This window comes from Haemorhous mexicanus, chromosome 1, assembly GCF_027477595.1.
Source record: "Haemorhous mexicanus isolate bHaeMex1 chromosome 1, bHaeMex1.pri, whole genome shotgun sequence".
In the NCBI taxonomy this organism is placed as follows: domain Eukaryota; kingdom Metazoa; phylum Chordata; class Aves; order Passeriformes; family Fringillidae; genus Haemorhous; species Haemorhous mexicanus.
The window spans coordinates 127,400,573-127,409,554 of NC_082341.1; the positions used below are offsets into that span (position 1 = coordinate 127,400,573).

The 8,982-nt window shown below is 36.0% G+C and overlaps 1 long non-coding RNA gene across 1 annotated transcript; it reads left to right on the forward strand.

Moving 5' to 3' along the window:
* Positions 1-1,316: 1,316 nt before the first annotated feature.
* LOC132335728 (uncharacterized) lies at positions 1,317-7,784 on the forward strand. The gene is made up of 3 exons (XR_009488725.1): positions 1,317-1,393; positions 1,489-1,721; positions 5,773-7,784. It is a non-coding gene; the product is annotated as an uncharacterized LOC132335728 (long non-coding RNA).
* The last annotated feature ends 1,198 nt before the right edge of the window (positions 7,785-8,982 follow it).

Here is an 8,982-nt window from a genome sequence, read left to right on the forward strand (position 1 = left end):
TCTAATTTTAATCACACATTCAATTAACATGTTTTCTAAATTTTACTACAGACATTGAAAAGTTTTATCCTATCCAAAAAAGCCCAACACCAAGGGAACATTCTAATCTTTTTCACTGAACAGGTATGACTGGCTAGCCGGTATGGGATAGCTCATTTCATGCCTGCAAACCTGCTATTAGTCTTGACTGTTAGTTTATTTTTCATTATGTTGAAAAAATTGTAAAATATTATTAAACCTCACAAACACATTTCTGTTGCCTCAATCACTTATCTTTAATAAACACAATGCTTTATACAATGTCTTCCAAAACAAGGAGTTCAAAAGGATGTTAATTTTGATTCTGAATTTTCAGAAATTATCATGTTTTGGTATAATTTTGAGGTATCTATGTAAGAGTATTTTGGCTCTTCTGCTTTGTTTTATTGTTACAAATTATTTATTTTAAAAATTGCACTATAAGTTCTTGTTATGAAGCATTTTTTAGTATAATTTTTTTGTCAGTTAAGAACTAAATTTTTACTAGATAACTCAACTCAGACTGACAAATTTAATTTCAATTAAAAGGATAAAAAACACAAAAGACAAACCAAACATTTTTCCTCTCTTTTTTTTTTAAACTTCTGATGCTGGCAAAGATAAAAGCTGTGCAATTACATCTCAGCAGCCAGAATGCTGAATTTCATTAGATTTGTCAATCAGAAACCTCAATTTACTTGCCCAGTTTCATAAAATTTAGAGAAGGGAACAGAATGCTAACCTAGTCTTCTCTCTGTATGGTAACAAAATTATTTACAGCCTGTTTATTTATTTTTTTGGTAGTGTTTTGGCCAGTTATTTTAAAATTGGCTAGAAGTGGTCTACTCTTTGCTCTCTAGGGAGATTTTTCTATTGGTTAACTCACAGTCAGGTTTTTCTTTTTCCCCTACTGATATATTCCCTTTATTAATTTCCTCCCATTACTCCTAGTTATACCTCCTTTTACTATGCTAAATAATTCCTTTTATGCTAAATAATTCCTTTTTTCCATTTTTGAGTTATCACTCTGTAACATTGCTGTTCTCCTTTTTTTATGGAAACTGTTTCAAATTGGCAAGGTCTAAAATATGCTGAGTTCAATCTGCTATAAAGGACTTTATTGACAATTACTATGACTTAAACACAGTCCTGCTTTAATAAGCTCAGCTAAAACTGAAGTTTGAATAATTTTTGTTAACTGAAGCAAGAAATCTATTAAAAGGAGCCCTCTATTTTGAACTGTTTTGTAGTGATGTAATGGGGCCAAATGATTAAACATAGCTTAGATAGCCAAAATCCTCTGGGTCAAATTACCCTGTCTGCTGAGAAGCACAACAGGCTAGAAAGAAACACAGATGCTGGACAAATGTTTCTGGTAAGAGGAAGAAAACTATTACAAGCCTGTCCCCTTTTTCCAGGGTTGAAGCTAATTTCACTCTACTCTCCTTCTCTCTCTGCATTTTCCTGAAGGCTGGAGACTGCCTAGTGCTGAAACCTCTGGATACCCTCTCCCAAAACACTGCCTTCTCCTCCTGTCTGAGGGAACTGGGGCTCGGCGCTGCAGATTTGGCCTCACTCTGATCCTGTCCTAGCTGGAGGAGAGTTGGATGGGCTCATTAACTGCATGTGCCTGCAAAGCAGAACGTCCTCAAGCCCAGGGTCCTGCAAATGACTGAGCCATTGAGGAGGAAACATGCTTCGCAGTGAGTAGCATCTGCAGACAACTTTTCTGACAGGCTTTGATCAAACTTCATGCCTGGAACAGCTCAGCTAGGGACAGGGACAGCAGTTCTAGGCCAGCAGCCACTGCAAAGGGAGACGACAAGGTAGGGTGAATGTAAAGAACTCCTACATTTTCAAACAAGGTAACAGGCTGCCCAGTAAACCTCGTGGCATGTTAAGAAAACTTGGATAGTAATAGATAAACATAGATAAAACACGTCTAGTTTCCTAAACTCTCTTCTATCTCTGCTTCCTTTCCCTGGAGAGACCCCTAAATTTAGTTAGAGACTTTTACACCAGCAGGCTGACAAGGATGGAAAACCACTGCAGTAATGGTGTGCTGATGCATGCTACCACCATGGTTACAGCAGGAAGGCTTCTGCTCTTTGACACCGTGCATACGACATCAGTAACTCTCCATTTGCATCAGGGCTGCTTTTGCAAAACAGCAAGTGGATTCTACCCTGGCTGCTGTTAAGAGAAGCTGAGGGTTCATTCCCTTTGACAAGCCAGACGTGTTTTAAGACAACCTGTGTATGCTTAAATGGACATTTGGGGCTTTTTCCCTTCAGCTAGTTATCTTTGCAAAACTTTGGTTTCTGCATCCGAAAGGACAGGGCCCTCAAATGTGTGTTGTTTATTTATTTTATTCTATTTAATTCTCTAAACTGCTGTGAATTTTTACAAAGCCTTCAGTGTCATAGCAATGGCTGTGTTTAATACATTATGTTTCCTGATTATTGTATTAGTTCTGATAAACAGTAAGTTTTCTAAGATTCATCTTATTTTGCAGCTTAAATCTGCTTTTGGAATATTTTTTCTTGTCTTGCGATATGATCTCTTGCTGAGAACATCTGAAAATTGACAGAATTTAATGTAGGCAAAAATCCTACAAGTACTGGAAAATTGTTACACAAAAAAAATTTCATTTTCTTTATATCTTGAAATAATTTGTTTTAAACTATTCTGCAATCCTTTGGAGCATGCAAAAGTGCTCCTTGTAAACAGGTCCCTCTGCTCTTGTTCTTTAGGCTGTAGTGAGGCTGCTGAAAGATTTGAGTGATGGTGCAATGCTTTAAATTAAATATAGATTTGGGGTTCTGAGCCTGCTGAGTTGAGTGCTGTAAACACTGGAGGACCAATCAAAACAAAGATAAGTGACACAAGTGATCTTCATTGAATCATTTGGCATTTCTCTTGACTTGCTTAGAGACAAATGCTTTTGTTTCCTTTGGTGCAATTTTGTTTCTAGATCTACTCCGAATTTTCATTTACAGAGAGTACATCACAAGATAAATGGTGTGCTTTTACCTTGAGCAGCTAGTTAAAAATGTAAAGCATGAAGCAAGGGAGCTGTGGCATTTGGAGGCTCTGTATTCCATCTGTGATCAACTGTGCTTTTTTGTTTTACAGTATCCTTGCTCCATCATGTGCTGTTTATGAGTAAAATTTCCAACTTGAAATTGCTGTGGCTGAGAAGAAAGCATGAATGTGCACATGTGTGCGTGTGTGTCTGCATGTGTGTGTGTATTCATTAACATTTAGGGGAGCAGGTGTTGGGAGCTCTTTTTCCTTGGTATGAATACATTTTGCATCAGTGGAAAGCACTGAGACATCTTAAGCTGCATTCTTTTGTGAGCAGCAGCTTAAGATTCTTTTTATTGCTTCACTAGAAGAGGACCTAGCCAAAGCCCTTCTCCAGTGCTAATAGCTCCAGAATATTGCTCAGCTAAGTGGTGAAGAGAACTTATATGTTGAAAGTATTTCAGGAAAAGTATTTACCAGAGAAAAACAGAAACAAAACTCCCCCCACCCCAAATTAAAAACATTTTAATTGCTCCTGAAATAGGGATTAGAGGGTCAAAAAGTCATCTTACAGCTTTATTTTTTGAGTGCAGACACTCATTGGAAAGGTTGGACTTGAGTTGGAGGACTCAGTGATTGTGTGAATATATGTTTTTTTCACTTCTCTCATTAAAGAGCCAGGAGGCATAGCAGAGAAGCCCATGGAAGGGTATTTATTTATTGTTTTTTCCTTCTTGCTCTGTGCAAGAGCTTGACCTTTCCAGTGATGTTGATCTGGTCCTTTCAGAGGCCTTTTGCATATACAGTGATCATGTTCACTATTAAAAATGTGACTAACTATGGAGAATTTCCTTTTTCAGCTGCTGCAGAAAAATATGCTCCTTTGTCATTAAGGGAGACTATGGAGTAAAATAAAGATTAGGCCATTTCAACACCAATCACTTATTTATGTAGTATAGAATATCAACACAGAGAAGTAGGGAAATAATCAACAACCTGTGCAGAGGTGACTTTAGAAGAGAATAGACTGAGATGTTAAAAAAGAAACAAACCAAGTCACTGAAGAGAGCTATGCTTAAAACAAAATGCACCTTTCCCCTTTGAAGGGCAGCATCACACACCTGGAATATCTCAAATGGGCTGAGAAAAGAAAGACTAGTTAGTGGCCAAGAACACCCTGATGTTCTGTGCTACAAATTGAAAGTGAAGGTTACTTTATTGTAGACTTTATCTTAAAGCAGTAAAACGGGTAGCTGCAGCTACAACTGAAAGTATTGATTTTGTAATTTCAGCAAATTAAGAACAAGACAGGAAACCTATTAAACCTTTCCACTGATTGCCAGGGCACTTTTTGGTGATGCTGGTGCTGACATTAAAATTACATGTGCCTGTCTCTTTAAAGCCAAATATATACATTTTACAGAAGATAGTGCCAGCTAACATGCTGAAAGGGGATCTTTATAAATCTGTGTAATTTCACATTTCAGATGTGAAACTTTTGAAGCCTGATGACATGAATGTCAAGCAGCACATCTAAAATTTTCATAAATTATGGTTCATGTTAGATGTGCTTTCATTACATTTTAATAAATTAAAATTTTTACAAAGCCAGATTTTTTATAATAATAGCAAAGATTGTAACGCTAGTAATAGCATTATCTGTCAGAACATTATGAGTAATGATTATGTAAAAATCTATGTAACAAAGGCTAACAGAAGAAATGATCAAATTATATTCTTCTGTATCTTGTATAAAACAAGTTATTTTATTATGGTAGCAAAAAAACCAACTTCTCTTAAAGCAATATTTAAATTACTTTTAAAAATCAGTGTAATTAAATTCATGTGAATTACAATAGTTAAGATCACTTGTTTCATAAAGGATTGTTTTAAACTTTTGCTTTAATATTACTAAGTATAAATTAAATAGCTGTATCTTTTAAAAAGACAGTATTTCTAATAGTCCTTAGGAAGAATGGGGCAGAGCAAGGGAAATTATACCTGCATCCTCTCTGAACACCTTATAAAGATGTAAGTTTCCAGTTTATCCAATTCATAAATATTTTGTTTCATCTGAGCTAGTATTTGGCATCATTCCAGGGTGTAAACAAGCATCGGTTTTACACACACAAATCTAATTTACAGGGAAGCCATCATCTGCATTTACCGTAGTAGCCAGCAGTTTGTGATGTGCCTGTAACAGAAACACACAGCGATAGAGGAGGAGGTGGGAAGGTAAACTTCAAAAGAGATTGGATTTGGAACAACAAAGGCACTTTTAAAAATTTTGGGGGAACACTGCTGAGAGACTGTGAGCCAAAAGTCTCTGTCAGAATGGACTGCAGGAACTTGTAGCAGATATTTACACCTAAACATGAATGAGAATTCAGAAGCTTATTTTACTAGAGAAGCCTCAAAATAGTGTAAGAAAATGAGTATCAGGTGTGAAAATATGTATCTAAAGATAAAGGTGAGAATAGGTGAAGTGAATTAGTAGTCAGAGAGATCTGAAATAAGTAGGAGTGAAAACCTAAGAGGAGTGCAGAGCTTCAAAAAAATGAACAAAATAATTTTTCTCTGCTGAAGGAGAAATGCACATGGGCAATGCTGGAGTGCTCTAACCACCCATCCAAGCCCAGCAGAAGCTGGGGTAGTAACAGTGACTCTTTCCTGCAATGTCTCTTCAGCTTCCCAGGAGACCAATATATTTTCTCTTTGTTTTCACAGCAGATATGCCAAGCTATTGATGCCTGCCAGACTGGATACTGCACATTACATATTGCAAGAATATTCAGATAACACCTATAACTCCACAAAAGCATTGGTGCTTTATTCTACTGCAGAGGCAGAAAATGACAGAGACATCCACCTCCCACGCTCTTCATTTTCTGGGACTTCACTGAACCTGGAGCAAAGACTGTGAAGAGGAGAAAGACACAGTAACAGTACCTACAGGTGCACACTTAGGTTATTCACTGTGGCCTGTACACTTAGAGGTGGCCACCAGAATAACCACTCCCAGAGGATGATGATTTGTAGGTATAGAGGAAAAAGGCAGGTTTTTAAGGAGGAGTCTAAAGGGATAAAAATCAGTAACTGCTTGAGAGATGCTACTTTATTTAGTAAAGGGTGGCCTCAATAATCCAAGAAGAAGCTTTAACCTACCTTGCTTGAATTCCTTCTGGCCATTTGACAGTAGTGAGATTTTATTAAACCTACTGTGAGTTTGAGCCTTCTGATTTTTTTTCTTTGAACAGCCTTTCTTCCTACTAAAGGTTGTTTTCTCACTTGTCCCTAGCAGATACTCATTACCTGCCACTCTCCTGTAGAGCTATAATTTTGCCAGAGTTGTGATTAATGATGTTTCCACTTTAATTAAATACAGGGTTTCCAGTTTTTTGTAGATTTTTCAGAACTCTTAACTGCATTTAGTTTTTAGTGGAATGTTCCAGTTCTGAACTGGAACTGGAATATATGCATGTCTATGTTTTACTTATTCATATGAGTACTTATGGATTTAAATACAAATATGAACCAAAATCTCTCACTGATTGGTTTCAGGAAGGTGAAAGAACAAAGAATGACTGTGTGACGGAAGGTGAAACCTGAAGTGTTCAAAGTCCTTCCTTTACTTGATTTAAGATGAAGTTTAGAAAATCAGTCTTCAAAATCCACAGAGAAGACCTAAAATTTAGACTGAAATAATGCCTAATAATTCTTTTTCTGCAATACAAGAGTTGGATGGAGACATAAACAAGAAGAACTAGTAGCCAAGTAATGTGGAAAAGTTGCTGGATTTTTGCACAGAAACCATAATGTAAAGTGGTATGTAGGTCTGCCACAGTCCTGGGAAGTGCCCTCATTAAAAGCTTTTTTATGGTATGCTGCAGAACTTGCTTTTCATATGAAACACTTGGAGAATCTGGCTTATGACCCAAAACAAAATGAGAAAAAAATATTAAATATCCAAAAATTATGTAATGTGGGAGAATCACACCCTGCACACCTTTAACTAGGAGAATTGAAGGATTTTTGACACATGTGAATCTATGCTCAAGAATGGACATCTACCCATTGGAAAACACTGATCTTTTTAAAAATTTGATTTTTGCCTTGAAGCCTATGCAGAAGCCCAGAAACAGAACTGTCTGAAGGTCACTCGAAATTGTATCAACAAGTGACAAAGTCTGTGGCAGTGAAATGTTGATTTTGTGGAAGATAACTGCAGACATCAGTGCCTAAATTTCTTAGTGTGTTGTACATGAAAAGAGCAAAATTCGTTTGCATAGTCAAAATAAGTTTATGTACCAATGTTGGGAATGTGAATGAGTTGGAAATAGATCTACTGATGTTGTGATACTAACATGAAGCTTCCAAGGGCTGATTTTCAGTACACATGCAGTGAAAATAAACTTATATTTGAGGGTTAAGGAAGTCAATAAAGTTAAGGTTAATAAAACTTGTTGGTAACAAGACTATGCAAAATGAAATTGCAGGAAACATTGGAATGCTTTTAATAAATTGTAACATTTTGGATTTAGACCTCAATGAAATGCCTCTCTGAATTTCACAGAAATTTGTAAAAATAGCAGAAGCAAAATAAATTCTTAGAAGTGTAAAATAAAATAAAGAATTTAAACCACCTGAAACAGGTTGCTGAACTGACTAAATCACCATTCTTGGATGATGTCACCAAAGCAGATGAACCCAGATCTATAATAAACTTCATATCAATAATAGATTTTGCACTAGAATTTGTGATTTTTTTTTTGGTAGAAATTGAAATAGAATGTAATTACAAATTGTGATGAGGAAAATAGAAAAAGATAAAAGAAAATTCTCACAATCTATTTTCTTCTGAATGCAGTGTACACCATTCACATATATAGTGAATACAGTAGGTACTGCCTGTTGGCGTCTGCACAGTATTTTTTATTGTATAAGTTCTGATTTTCCTTGGTTTATTCTTTCACCTAGGTAAGCAAACTGATAGGAAACAAGTGTTCCTTTAGGAAGAATTGACTTTTTCATTGAGAAATCATTGAGTGCTAAATACACTTTGATGACCTGAAAAATGTTTCTAAGTATAACAGAAGGGAGAAATCTTTTGAAGTTTAAAGACAATAACATCTTTTTTTCACTGCATTCAAACAAGGAGTGGGGAGAGAAATGACTGAGAAGACAGAAATATGTTTTCAGTTTATGGAATTCAGTGGTGTGTGAAATTCATAAAGGAATTTTGTTTTTATTTTCTTTGTTCCCTCTAAGTTTTCCTTATTGTTTAATCAATGTTTCTACTGGGGCAAATACATCAAAGGGATGATTTTGTCTCATGGTTGTGACTCATAAAGACGTGGTTAAGGACAGAAATGGTAAATTGTCTTGAATCAAACTTAGAAACAGTCAAGAAAATATCAAATATATTCTGGAAATAATTAAGTGAAACTCAATACCTATGTTTGCCAGTTCCTTACTACTGTTTAATTTTTATCTTTTCTATAAGAAGAAGGGAACTGGGATTGATTTTTGGTTTTGGTTAAATCTGAGAATATTTGGATATTTTTCTGAACTTACTGAAATTATTCCCTTTCTAGTTTCTCAGACATTTACCATTGTAGCTTGTTCATCTTTGAAATGCTTTATACCTTTGCCTTTCTGTTTTGTCTTTTTTAACTGGGAGGGTATTTTCTTAATCTACTTTCCTTTATTATTGGTACAGATCAGCTAACAGTTGTGCAGGAAAAAGGGCAGAGGTGGTGTTTTACAATCCTGTTGCCTGTTGCTTTTCTATACAGCACCATTTGTATCTCTTTACTTCCCAACTACACTTTCATATGTCATAAACAGGGTTTTGTTCCCTGTTCTTGGGGCTCTTTCTCTGCCCACACCCCTCTTGTCTGCCTCTCATCTTGCCTCTCTTGCTTCCCAGATTGGGAA